The 14,834-nt window shown below is 39.2% G+C and overlaps 1 long non-coding RNA gene across 1 annotated transcript in view; it reads right to left on the bottom strand.

The window, feature by feature from the left end:
• Positions 1 to 14,834, bottom strand: part of LOC148055692 (uncharacterized) — a 175,342-nt gene that overhangs the window by 123,815 nt on the left and 36,693 nt on the right. Inside the window, exon 2 of the long non-coding RNA XR_015704633.1 lies at positions 14,566 to 14,624. This is a non-coding gene — a long non-coding RNA (uncharacterized LOC148055692). The remainder of the gene's footprint in view (positions 1 to 14,565; positions 14,625 to 14,834) is intronic.

Below are 14,834 nucleotides of genomic sequence, written 5' to 3'. Positions count from 1 at the left end.
AGATCAGAGTGTGCTTTTGGAATACTGATTCTCTCCATTTGGAATTTTTCCTGTATTCATGTCCAGACATATTCTTGAATGAATTCTTTCTAGAAAACAATTGCCAAATCAAATGGCTACAATTATGGCACACCAATCACACCACTTTGAAACTCATTTTATAGGAAGATTATATGATCAACACAACAAAAACTCAAAAAGAGGTCTTAATGATTAGGGTGCCAGACTTGAAATGGCAGATGTAGATCGAATCCCTCTTTCCAGCCCAGCTCACTTCATCAACTATGAGCTGACCCCTGGGTCACAGATCCACAAAAATAGCAAGGTACCAAAAACTTTTCTGATGGAAGTTGGGTACTTTTGAAGATCTTGGCCTTGGTGTCTCTCTCTGCCTTTTCTGTATGTCAATGAAATGGGACTAGTAATTCTGTCCTATAGATTGGTGTAAATAGAGGGGGAAAAATCCAGAACTAGCTTAAGTAATGCAAAATAGGCAACCCCCAACTGGCACTGAAAGTCTGGAAGATGGAGCACACAGCAAACTGCCAGAGTGCTCTGAGAAGCCTTTAAAAACATTTGTATCAAGAGTTGACGATCTGTCTCTTATTTCCCTCATTACAATGAATTTCTGCCTCAGGTCTATCTTTTTCCTCAAGAATGGTCTTGGCAGTCACCAGTGCTCTGTGTGATCTCTAGCTGTATCCCAGCAATAATACACCAAGGACTTTAAAAAAAAAAAAAAAAAAGAAAAAAGAAGGAGGAAAAGGCTCTTTGCTTGATCCTAATCTCATGCAGTTTCTACATTTCAGTTTCTACTCCTGGTTATCCAGGCTGATGTTGCTAATTTCTAAACAGCAGTTTTCCCGTGATTGTCATTATTGCTGTTTCAAGTTTTCACTATGTTTGATTTGAGTGAAGTATCCTATTTTCTATTTTAGTGCTGCCTCTTCAGCACTCTTCCTACCTACGTTTTTTAAACACCATATCCTCAAATCTTTAACACACCTAGCTTCAGATGACCATCTTGTACTCAACAAAGAGTTCAAAGGTGAGATATGTCTCCAAAGGCCCTCTGGACAACGTTTGTCAACTATATATATGAAAAAAGTTGAGGAGACAAAGGATGGGGAACAGATGAAAACTAAAACTTGAACAATACAATATTCATAAAATGCAGTGATCCAGAATACACCTGCCACTCAGTCAGTCAATCTTTGTATTTATGTCCTTAATGCCCACACGCAGAACAGCCAAGATTCTTTTCCTCTTTCTTACTCCAGGTGACTGCAGCTGGCTGACTCCTGCAATAACCAATGCCAAGACGGGTCTCTAGGATGCAAGTGACCCCACCAAATTGTGTATCATAACACAGCACAGTGGCGCAACAAATTAAAAAAGGTTTTACGTACAATTGGCATCTTATATTGGCTCTTCACAGTTTGTATTGTCTTTTCAACATGGTCTTTATACTACTTCCCTTAGAGAGCCAACCTCCCCATGATTACTGAGTTCAGAGAGCATCCTGGCTGGCACTGCCCACTGCTTTAAACAAACCTCTGTAAACCCAACGGAGGCTATAAAAGCAGTTCATAGCCTTAGCAACTTCAATTACTTTCTGGACAGTCACATAAGGATGCATGCATAAATTAACTCTCAATTAACTATATTGAAAATCTGTTTAAATGTAAGGAACACAAAAACATCAGTGAAGCAGCTGAGACTATTATTTGCTTTGCTACAGTGGAATATCATACTTGGTTAGATGTTGAGAATGAATTGGATAGCGAAGCAATAACAAGGAACAAAGTAATCTTCCCATTCTTGCCAGGACCGGATATTTTGCCATCATTACTGGGTGGGGGGAGAGGGGAGAGAAGGAAACAAAAGTGAGCCCAAGTGTTTATATATAGTTTATATATGTTTAATACAGATGAACAAGATTCAAAGTTCGGTACTGGTCTATCAGCCTCAGCTTCAAAGTTTTCAAATATAGTTAAATGAAACCAAATGCAGTTAAATGAATAGTAACTGATTTCTTATAAAACACTGAATTCTTGTGCTTTTTGCGGTTATCTGGTATGCACTTCCAATAACTGAAGCCAACAGAGCTCAGATCTGGAAAATTAGTTTTGCTGAAAATAGACAAGCAACTCTTCTCTAACATTTACACTAACATCGTCTGGAAAAAAACCACAGCAATCTTCTGTACTTCATTTGAAAGGGCTGAATAAATGTCAGTACCAGGCAATTTTCCCATTCTGACCAGGACTGGCTATCTACATGAAAACACAAAATGACTTGTAAATCAGATTGCTACTTACCTGCTCTGTTCTTCCTTCAAACTGCCACCGAGTACTGACCCACATCTCACTGTCTGTACCATTCCCCAACAGCTCTGAATGAAGATGATTGCAAAGCGAAATGGAAAAATACCATAAGGTTTAAAAACAAACTTGATAGTTTGTCTCATGTCTTTTCTTATTAGCAGTTATTCAGAATTTCTTTTGTAATAGCATCTGCTCTTCAAGGAGACAGTTTTACTCAAATGGTCTTGTCTAGTCTTCCTAACATTAAAGAGGGGATCTTTTTTTAGTCAGTGTAAATAGTTCTTAGCTTATACAACAAGTATTGATGAATCCATTTTTATTAGATGTCTCTCAGACTCCACCTGGCTTCCAAGCAGATCAATCAAAAATGAACTAGATGTCACTCACATCAGTGAAAAAGCAAACATACACAACACTTCAGCTCTGTAGAGTATACATGGAGACAGCCAGCTTACAACTCACATACCCATGCCATCCCCATTCTATTTAATCTTTCAGAAGTAGCATTCCTTTTATCCAAATTAAACTCATACTACGCTTCCATTATCTCTCTATGGACATCTGGCCATGAACTCGAGCTGGGTATGGCTAAAACAAAATTTTGAGACTTTGTCTCACAGAAGTCCCTTCCATAAAATCCTTTTCAATCTTTCTAAAACCTTTAACATCTGGTCTTCACTGATAGGACCCATGAATTTCCTTCTGTGTCTTCATAAGCAGGATATTCTTTCTTCATGTCATCAGCCATACATATGGCCTTTCCCGCCTACATCCTCAATCAAATGCCTCTCCCGTGTTCCCAAAATATCACTTCTCCATTATGTCAAGGCATTCTTCTCCGGCTTTGACAAACCTATATGCTCAAATCCATCCAAGTTTTTTGCTGCAAAGACAATATTCCTAGCCCAAGAGTTCATGCGGTCCTTCTTTTTAGCTCCCTGGTCATCCCCTAGGGCAAGGTCTCACTGATGTGGATCTCCAGAGAGGCCTATGCTGACAGTCTGCATTAGTACACTTTGGAACAGGCATTACTGTGGTACTTCCCGTGCTTCCCATCATGCTAGGGAGGAACAAGTGTAAATGCACCTTTAACTATGTGAGGTTTTGGTCTGCTATCACTTTCTCAGTCTCCCACCACGACCTTTCTCAGCCTCCCACCACGACCTTTCTCAGCAAAATGGCTGGTTTTTCTTCAAAATTTTTATTTACCATAACTACTAAAAATGTAAGAACAGCTGCGCCAACTGGATGCTCAGACTGCTTTTGATGCTAACCCATAGTCAGCTATATGTCCTTTTCCATCTACATTTGATTCTTTTTTAGATTACATTTAAGCCTGTATGCCTTCAGATTTGTAAATTCAGTTGTCTTCCATGAAAACAGCTCTTAAGCAAAATCAGACAAATAATCAAAATGTCCTGTTCTTTCTGCACTGTGACCTTTCTTGTGAACAAAATGAAGGAGGGAAAGATCAATATTTCACACACTTTGGCACATCAGTTACACAGCCAGTTAGCAATTGTAACCTTACTTTGGTTATAAAATTTCTCAATTTTTCACCTAATGTCCAACTCCGTTAATGGTTCCTCATTTTTCTTCATGACTTACTTTGTGTGTCAGTCTTTTTTTTTGATTTGGCAAAGTTGGAGTGCCATGTCAATAATAATTACAGATCATTCTCAAATAAGACAATGATATCTCTGGTATATACCAGTGGATGAGGCATAGCACAATAAAAAGCGATGAGGCATTTATTTGTAGAGATTTAATAGTGTGCTGATATTACAGCATATATATGCATAATCATGTTGTCTTTGAAAACATCACTTTAAAATTAAACTAATAAGGCCTTTCATTATGCTATTCTACTGACGTCCATTGCACTACAACTATGCTGAGCTGAACTAAGTCACAAAATTTTAAAGATGATTCAGAAATCAAAATACTAAACCTTTCAGTAAGGAACATAACCTTCCTGGAAGACTTGAAAGCTCTAAAAAAACCAAACTAACAAACTGTTTTCCTCCCAAATTTTCATCTGACATCATATTCAACCATCATTTCTCTAAAAAGATTCTCAAAAGGAAGCCTGCTTAGCAAAGTTGATCAAAACCACTGACTCCAAAGGATCTTGGAACAATATTTATGTACACAGAACATTTAGAAAGTGTATCCAAGTTTGAGTGCCAATATAGTACCCATGAAAAGAAAAATTGTGCATTGAAAAAAATCAATATATTAAAAAAAAATTTAAAATATTACAAATTAATTTCCAGATGTGCGTATGCATGTATTTATAGGCTATCTTCTGGTGTTCAACTTTGTAACCTCAAAGTAGCTTCAAAATATGAAGTTTTGTTATTTGGTATGTACACGTATTAATATACAAATATATTTTATGATGAAAGCACATTAAAACCAAACAATGATCCTGAACAGTAAGCCTTGGTTTATGTTCTCATTACAAAACAGTCTTTATAGGACAATACATAATTTATAATGTGAACAGACATCGCTCAATGCTCAGAAAGGACAATTGTCATTGTCTAAGCAGCCTTTCAGCACATCTTTTGTCTCATTACTCAATGCTTTATCTCCTTTAATGAAGGTACTTGTCAGATCCCCTAAAACTTAACATGACATTATTAATTTCTGAAAGGTTGCTCCTTTGGCAAATACTATACTACCCAAGCACTCCACAAACTTTCATCACTTTAGCTAAAAGAACACAACACATACATACATGAGACTATTGTGTGGAAAAAGTGCCATTGGCATTGTTTCAGTTTAATGGGCAGAAAATTATCAAGGTCAGTTTATTTTGGGTACCCAAAACAAACTTCTTATGGACCGATGTTTTTCAGAGTACCTGTTTCTGTACGTTCAAAACACATCTCCTCTATTGTCTTTTGCTGGAGTTGTGAGAGTTCCCAGGTACTGCACTGGTAGCCACAAGTACCGCCCCTAAGCACTCTGGAAATACGGAACAAATGGTAGGGGTCTGTCTGAGCAGGAGTATGTATATAGACTATATACGTGTCCTGAGTGGTGTGGCAGGCACAGGAAAAGGACCCAGCTCTCCAGGGCACCAGTCCCCCATTCTAAACACAGATTAATTTCTTCCTGGGGGATAAATACAGGGCTGATCCAAAAAAGGAAGATGTGCTGCCATGCCGTGGGGATCTCAGATGTGAAGCGGCAGCCGGTGCTGAGGGATCCAGACCCTCCCCCAGCCCCCTCCTGAGCAGATGCACATGCAGCTGTGAATCCAACACATCAGACACACTCCAAACAAGGTGTCTAACTCCCTTTGATTTTTTTGAAGCTCCATTCCAGAGAACTACTATGTTAGCTCCAACACGGGGGCAGAAGATTTAAATACTCCTTAACAAAACAACACAAAACATAAGGGAAAGTAAAGCTTGCATATTTTAAATGTTCATCAAGGCAATTCTCATTCTGAACACCACTAAGCAGTTAAGTAATCTGAAGGGAAGTCAGAGCTCAGAAAAATGAGAGTATAGGCCCTGTCGTAATACAACCTGCGTGAAAGATGTTACAAGCAATCCTGTATCTTCTGTTCAGCAGTTTAAAGGAGCACATAAATGAAATACTGATACGAAGCATAAAGACCATTCTAGATTAAGATACAAAACTAAAAATCAGGCAAAATTAAAGCCAATCCTTCAACAATAACAGATATTAAAAACATAAGGATTTTATTATTATGCTGCGTAACTATAGCCACTCAGTTACCTCCTCAATGCAGTACCATCAGTTCTCTGTTGTCCAGGGTAACAGGAGCCTGCATTCCCCAGAAACTGGGGGGATTGGGAGGCTGGAGAGGGAGAGGAGGGAAGGGGAATGGTGGAGACGTAATACAGATAGTTTTAGATAGAAGGCCAAGACCGAGATGTAGCTCCACACAGCTGGCTGTGACGCAGCAAAGCTCTGCATCCATCACAGTTCATGACTGCACTGAGCCTTTGCTCCCTGGAGGGCCAGGCACCATACAGTTCAAACAGCCTCTGCCAGTTCAGTGCTGTGCTCAAGTTATTGAGGGCTCTTGTGCGGTCTGGGGGGTGCAGAGAAAAGGCACTGCAGTGAAGTCTGATCTCTTGGAGTTTACCAGCTCTAGCCCAGTGCTGCCTCTCAGTGCCTGCATGTTTGCTACACCTGACCTAATAAGACCTTTTGGAAATGGAGCAGGAGGAAGTGATAGCGACTGCAAATAGATTCACCGTGGGTTTGGGACAGTTGACATTGAGTCCAAACTGATAATACTTGTTGGACTTGCCTCTGCATACATTTTCTGTGTTCCTCATCCAGGAAAAGTGATGTAGGCACTGAAGTTAGGTCTGCATGGAGCCTGTTGGGTTCATACAGGGTATACTAGTTAGAGCTCTATGCAGCACGGAAGTAGCTAATCTGTTTGTGGACTTAAGCTGGTTTTATAATTGATACAACCACATTAATACAGCACTGAGATCTGAGGTATAAAAGCATGACCCAAACTGGCTCTGCATTTGTAGCATGATTAATCCAAAATCTGAACGACAACAAAATACTGAATGATAACTGTAGCTCAATTGTCTATCTGTCTTGGCTACTCACTGCAAAAGATATTTGTATTGTAGCTGATCAAATTATGTTATACATAAATTAAACACTACACAGCTCATTGGCGTTTCTTTGCTTATTATCAGTAGAGACTAAATTCAAAGATATGATGGGTCAAGCTTTCTTGTGGATCAGTTGTGCATCCCTCTCTAAATGGAAGGACAACACACCAGAAAAGGAATATCAGCATGGTGGCACGTTATTGAAACTGATTTTTCCCAAAATGTAATCTAACCACATCTGTAGCAAACATGATGTCAACTTACAAAGTGCTCCTTGAATTCAACTAACCAACACTTCTGAATAACTTCAGTTTTGAAGTTCCCCCAGTACATAGGAATAAGAACGGCATGAAGTTCATCAAAGTTTGTTTTACTTGAGATATTTGTTCAAGAGCAGCCAAAATTGCTTAGTGTCTTAGAATAAATTACTTTTCTACCCCAGAGAGAGGGTGTTCCCTCTAAACCAGAGATGACGGCACAAGAATTTCAGAAAGTACCGTTTGCATTTTACTGATCTTCAGATTGCTAACACACAGGATTTTAAGATACAGTACTGGCAGTCCAAAAGTTATGAAATATTTAAACTATTTTGCTTTAAAAAGCAAATAAAGCACCATTAAAAATCTTTAGTATTCTATTAGAGGTATAGTCTTTTTACTACCTTTAGCACCAGGTTATCAAAGTACCCTCAGTAGTCCATTAAGAGATAGAAGTAGTGTCTGTCATAGTTGGTTCATTTCTTCTTTCCCTAAGGGGGAAATTAAGTGTAAAATATAATGTTTTGATAAGGTTTCTTTTATTTTATCATTTTAATAAATGCATACACATACTTCTATGTTTGTGTCAGACAAAGCCATGTAAAAGAACTGTGCCTTGCACTTGAATTTCCATAGCAGGTGGCTCCCAGCACTCCAAACAGCCTTTAGAAAGGCTGAGGAGACAAACTTTATAAAGGTGATAAAAAGTTCCAGCGTACATAAACTGAGTTCATTATAGTAATTTTCTACCTCAAAATTAAGAAAGAAAATTGTTTTAAAGTAACTTCAGCCACTCATCACCTTCAAGATAAAAAGTAGGAACTTGTACTGAAATCTCTATTCTTCGGGAACATCTTGTCTTTAGAAGCCTAGATTTCGTATCATGGAATCACAGAATAAATGAGCTTGGAAGGGATGTCTAGAAGTCATCTAATCCAAGCCCCTGCTCAAAGCAGGTCTAAAAGCAGGTTCCTTAGCAGCTTGTCTAGTCAAATCCTGAAGACTTCCAAGGCTGGAGATTCAAATATCAAATACAAATATCACATCTAGCAGATTGTTCCTGGAAAGGAGCATCCACATCCTCATAGGTTTTGAAAGCTAGCTGGGATCACTATGATGCTCCATTCTGATTTCCTGCATAATGAAGCCAAAGAGCTGGACTCACTTGTTTCTGTATGAACTTCTCATTGAGTAAGAACACGTCTACAATCAATTTTGATTTAAAGAGTTGAAATTTGAGAAACTTCAATGCATTCCACACTCTAATGTATAATTCATATCATTTAACATTAAACACCATCACATCTTAACAGGCTGTCTAGAAGATGGTCATTTTTGGTTCAGAAGATACATCCTTCTGACTTTGTCTTACATTATGTCATCTTTTACTACAAAAGCTTCTCTTACAGTTCAGTTATCCTAAGCACAGATGGCAATTACCTTCTAGCTATCAAACTGCTTATTAACCCAGTTTTGTAACCAAGAGCTAATCAACTTAGGTACTTCTGTCATACAGCACAAAGTTAACTGTATGTTGAGAGTTGAAGGGTGGAAGAGGGAACCAGGTATTATTTTCCTTCTGAAAGCTGTTCCACTTTTCTGTCTTGTACAAACTAGACTGAGTCAGAGAGACCTCTTTGCACTGTATGGTTCAAGCTGTGGGCCTGAGTTTGAGGCCCTTCCTTAATATGTGGTCATGTACCACCCAGCGCTCTAACTCTTACTGTTAAACCTTTCCAGTAAGAGTCTTACTGTGAGAAAAGTGTCTGTCTCCTTGAAAAACAATTAGGCAATTACATTGCAAAGTCATGAAAAAGTACTTCCTCTAAAACCTATGAAGAAACCAGACACCTGCATGTGCCACGTAGTCTTAAAAGCAGAATGACAGGATTACAAGGTCAATGGTTTTCCTTTTGAAAGATGTTATCTGGGCAGGATTCCGACTCCTAGAGAGTTCAGAAAAAGGAAAAAGACAAAATAGAAACAAAAAACTACCACAGGCAGCAGAAATCAACCAAGTGAAAAAGAATTTTAAACAAAATAAACACGAATGATGAGATGAGAAATATCTTTTTCTGCAACTACACTTAACCCATTCAGTAACATCTAAGAGATGTAAAGTCAGTATCGTTAGATTTTTTGCTTAATTAGATTGAAGGATGAAGGAATTCACAAAATTGTAGGGCCCCTTCACCTGTTGATTGAAAACAGAGTTTTCATGAGTATGAGAGCAAGAATATGGCTTCCACACAAACCAGACTTGACCAAGCACTTTGTAAATATATAAACCAAGAATATAAGCAGCTCATAAGCTCCTCTGTACAGGAGAGGAATGGAAATTCCACCTATATAGGAAGCAGAACCCCAAATCTTATCGGCCAAGTGAGCTCCTGCAATTCAAGCTAGCTGGCCTACAGGAATGTAACATGCAATCAGTCAAGCGTTCAGCAGGCCTCTTTGGGATGTCACTGTTGAGACCAATAAGCAGCCCAAGAAACAAAACGTTGTAGACAACAGCATTAGAAAGCTCACCAAGATTTCCACAGAAGTAAAATGTTACCCTCTTCCCCCGCTGCCCAAAAAAAAAAGACAATGGGGAGAATGTCATCAGAATAACATAACTCTTGTAAGAAAGTACAGGATGACAGCATTTAGTTACCCCTTTAAAGAGGAATCTAATGTCACTCTGCCACTGACTTCTGCTTGTCCAGCTCAGCGTAAGGTATGATGTTCACAAGGGCCTGAAGCAAGGCTCCTCAGTAACCTGAAATTAGCAGGACTCAGAGTCCAGGGGCCTCGACTCCACTCCTGTCCTGTGCCTAGTGTTCATCATTAACCACGTGCCACTTAGGGCCTGAGCAATGCTGGAGCCATGTATGCCTCCTCTAGCCTTACCTCAGCCAACCTCAGCACATGCACACTGATAAAAGCTGGGCTGCCATTGGAGGCTAAGCATGCAGCGGGAGGGCTTCGGACAACACAGCAGTGCTGGGAATTTGACCTTGCCACTATGCTCCCCGTGAGACTCTTGGATCCCCCTAACTTAGCATGAGAAGATGCCAGTTAAAGGTACACTTTTGATACAAACCTAATAAGACATGTCGCCTTAGTAGAGAAAATGGCAATTTATTCTTCAGATTAAGAGCAAAGGACCACTTCTACTGTTCTCTACCAGAAGAAAACACAGCATACAACAAGGACAAAGCCTATTTAATATCTATACATAAAGCAGACCTAATCTTGTTTGGAGTCTTCAGACACTATAACAATGAAATAAGAACAAGTTCTGGGTACTAGTTATTGTTCTCATATGGTTACTGAGCAATTTATTACTAAAGATAGGTATCTGACACTGTCTCCCACAACTGAATTTGTCTTCTTCTGTTACCACTTTGCCTATCATTCACTGCACTGTTATATCTAACATATAAGAGTGTTAGCTCCTTGAGAAAACAACCTAATTAATATGTGTAAGATGCCCCACAGACTCCCCTGATGCACTACTCATACAAATCCATTCCTATTGGGCTGATCCTTCAAGAATCAGACAATAGTTAACACAAGTGTATGTCAAGACTCAAGGAGGAGCAAACTTCCTACACCAAGGAGAAAATCTAAGTAAAGAATGGAGCACTAAGGCAGAGCTAGCCCAGATGTTTTTGCAGCAATAATTAGTGGTCATCTCTAATATAGGAAGTGCTACACAAAACACTGCACAAAATGTAAAATCTCCAGCTGTGTAAAGTACAAAGGAATCTTCTGGGGACAAGTTTTGTACATGATTATCTATGTTAATCTAGGCCAGAAGTGTGGGTGCACTGGCAGTACCACAGCATACATTTTGCATGTCTATCTGCTCTATCTCTTAAGTTTTCCTTATTTTCTTTCACACATGTTCATACCCTTGACTAATCTCTGATTCAGCAGGCCATTCTGTATCACTGAATATTTTCAAATTCTTTTAAAATCAGCCCCAAATGCTAATATTATCTATAGACATATCTATAGCTATCTCTATATAGGTGTGTATATATGTATACACACACACACATACACAGGCACACACAATATTCACATACATACATAGAAAGTAACCCTGAGAGAATTGCTTCCCACTGTAGTGATGCAATACTATTTTCCCCACCAGATGGCAGTAACTTCAACTTAATATAAACCAGACTAGTTGCCACATGTGCAGCAAACAATGGCATTCTTTATAGTTGGGTTTTTCTGTAAGAGGGAAATGCTGGTTTTTTCAACAATGGAAAGCTATTCCAGTTTCCTTCTATTTAATGACAAATTGGAGGATAAAGTTTACTACTAACAGCTAAGCTCGACTTTGATCACTGTATCCTACAAGTTTTTTTTTTTTAAAACATGCATCATCCCATATTGTTATTTTTCCAGTATACTGTAATTTCGCCAAATTTGAGAAATACGGGTGTTATTCCCAGTCATTGTCTTTTTCCAAGAATAATTCCCAAACAGAAATGACTGGGTAACTTTCAATTGCATAATAAAGTTAAACTTTTACAATATATGCTAATAATTAAAATGACTAAAGGACTCCAAAGAAGGGAAAAAAAATAGAAAACACTTTGTGCATTATTATTTGACCAAAATATACAGTGTGCAGACTTCTTGACTTATGAAAAATTCAGGGTATTATCTACAGCAAAATTATTGCAAGCAGCACATGCTGTATTACGTATAGGCTAAATTGTCTTTAATGTGGGAGCTAACAATTGGTTCTACTGGAAAGAGTAAGAAAGGTTTTGTCATAGTCCAGGCACTGTAAAAATAATGTAATCTGGTGAATGGGGACTGCTCTGCAGGATATCTAGCTTTAGGAGCAACTCATTAATAAATTCCAGCCAAAAGATCATTGTTCGCCTTTTATTTCTTTAACTTCTCCTTATTTTTGAAAGAAATTTTCCAGAAGAAAATGTCATATATTATGAAAAGAGGATTTCACTCCTATTCTACTAATATTAGTGTTCAGAATGATTAAGTGGGTTTATATTCAGCTTTATGCCGACTCCAAAGAAAATATCAAAAATGCACATTCTTATTAATAAAACACACTCATCTTTCAATAAATTTAGGACCAAATACACAGTCTGTTTGGACAGCTGGCTTCCACTATCCTACAAGCACAGATTCAGATCCTTTTTTGTTTCATGATTTTTAGTTACTAGGTAGAAACACAAAGTAGAACAAAATTTTCTCCAGATATACAAAAAAAAAAAAAAGTACAGTCATGGAAAAAAAAGACCACAAAAATAAAGCAAAAAAAATTACCTGGATTTTATAGACAAACAGAAGTTTGAGAAAAAACAAGGACAGTGAAAAAGAAACTAATCTTAGACACATAAAAAAATGAAAGAAAGGAACCGATACCTAACAAAAGATTCACAGTAAAAGGAGGAAACATAAGCAGGAGGGAAAGAAATAATGATTGTGAAGCCTTTGGGAAGAGAGAGGAGGAAAGTGAAGGAAAGTTAAAGAGTGTTGCCATCAAGCCTGGCTTTAGGAGTGCCATTGCAGTGAAGCGCAATTTATTTCATAGAAAAGCTAGGCCTCTATTACCTGCTTCAGTTGAAATACGCTGGTGAGTTACTGCTTTTCAAGAACACAGTGATATGACTACTTTCCACTAATTCAGCATTAAGCAGCCAGCCATACTTTTCCTTCACACTTATGGCTTATATTCCTGAATATTTCACTTTTCATAACCAGCTCCTCTACAAAACCCAAAAATGTAAGTCCAATTTACATGGATGTGTACTAGATACCTGGCATCCCAAATCAATGTCATTTGAACTGAAGACAATCTCTAGATATAGTATAATTCAAAAGACTTTTTCATAAACTTTTCATTATGGTTTGATATTCTTCTGAGATCGCACATGCACATCAGCTGGAAGTATGAGCAGAATCCACCATAAAAGTTATTTCTAACATCTGAAGGAAGAGGAAAAGTAAAAGTAACATGGAATTTTTAGTATGAACCTAGCCAAAATGGTTTTAAGTGGAGAATGCAAACCTGTGTGAATAACCACACACTCAAAATCCATCCTTAGATCAGAAAGACAAACTGAACGAGTCATTGTTGAGGTGGACAGAATAAGCACAGGAATCCACCGTTCAACATAAGGTCCCAGCATAAAGAGTTTAGCACAACCCTGCGATATTCAAAGGGCCAGTAAAGTAGGAGTTACAGACAACTGCTTTTTCCTCCAGCTGCAGTATCAGTAGTAATCCTACAGTAATGTTTAGAAATTCCTGTATATTTTGAAAAGGATAGGGGAAAAATAGACAGAGGTGAAGGAAGAGCAACAAAAACTGAATACTGGAGAATATGTGTTACAGTGAAAGTCTTAAGAGATATCAGATCTATTTTAGCTGACTTAAACAAATATGTAGCTGTGGTTATAGGGAAACAACTACCATCTATAAGTGCCGGCAGAAAACAATGGCTCAAAGCTGAAGCCAGTCAAATTTAAATCAGGCAAAAGGCACGATTTTTGACAGTTTGTTTCAGGAATTAATCACTCTTGCTATGAAGGTAAATAGTGGATTACATAAAAAATAAATCCTTTCCTGCTTCAAAGACAAAATACAAGGGAGTAACGGCACAAAACATAAAAACTTAAAAGAGTTTAAACTACATGGCCCAACAGCACATTCTGATTTGAAACACTATTGCTCTCCATGAGAGGCGTGAAGTAATCAGTCACATCTGTAAGGAAAAATATTTTGAATCACATCAAGGCGACCCCAGCCTTCCCACAAGCGAGCGGGCTGCCATTTAACCTTCCTTAGAAACCCATGGGGAAATTTTCATCCCAGTGAAGACGACAATGACAAAACTCCCATCAAATTTAATGGCGCCGAGATTTTAGACCCAGTTTTGGTGTTGCCAGTGCTGAGCTACATCCCCGCCAGAAGGAGCCTCAGGGCCCTGTTGCACCATCCCAGCCGGGCTGGGGTCGGCTACCACAGTGGGCCTGACCCTGCCTCCCCGACAGCAGGACCCAGCCTGGCCTTGCTGCCGGGCCCAACGCCTGGACCCCAGCCTGAGGGACACCCCCCCGGCCTGGCCCAGTGTTAAGGGGGGGCTGTCCCAGCTGCCGGCCATGGCCGGCCCCACAGCCCGGCAGCCACGTGCTGTGAGGATAAGCACCATGACTGCGCTCCTTGAGAGCCATTTCAAACGCAGGAGGAGTGTCTCCTAACTCTGTCCTGAGAAAGCTGCCATGGGTCGGAGAGCAGCAGCACTGCCCACGGTACCAGGTGGCAGAGGCTGGTCACAGTGACTTGGCAACTGAAACTTTGGGTACCGGCCTCAAGGCTTACCTGCAGCTCGTGCGGCAGCAGACGGGGTCCCGCTGAGGAACAGAAAGGCAGCTGTACTCCTGAAAGAGACGCAGCGCATCAAAACAAGGGTATGGGACTCGCACAATAAACTGGCAAAGTCTCTGAGTTTCACCTGGTTATTTTAAAATCAATCCCGTTTCAAAGAAACACGTAATGCTATATCTCATAATTACAAAATATACAGACAAAAAAGAGGAACCTTTTTTCCCAAGGCTCGATGAACTTCAACAGGTTAACAAATTTATGGG

The sequence above is a fragment of the Nipponia nippon genome, unplaced genomic scaffold, assembly GCF_047370975.1.
Source record: "Nipponia nippon isolate SJK-2023a ecotype South Korea unplaced genomic scaffold, ASM4737097v1 scaffold_2, whole genome shotgun sequence".
NCBI lineage: Eukaryota > Metazoa > Chordata > Aves > Pelecaniformes > Threskiornithidae > Nipponia > Nipponia nippon.
Note: the sequence above shows the minus strand (reverse complement) of the source record. Positions and strands in the feature narration are given on the sequence as shown.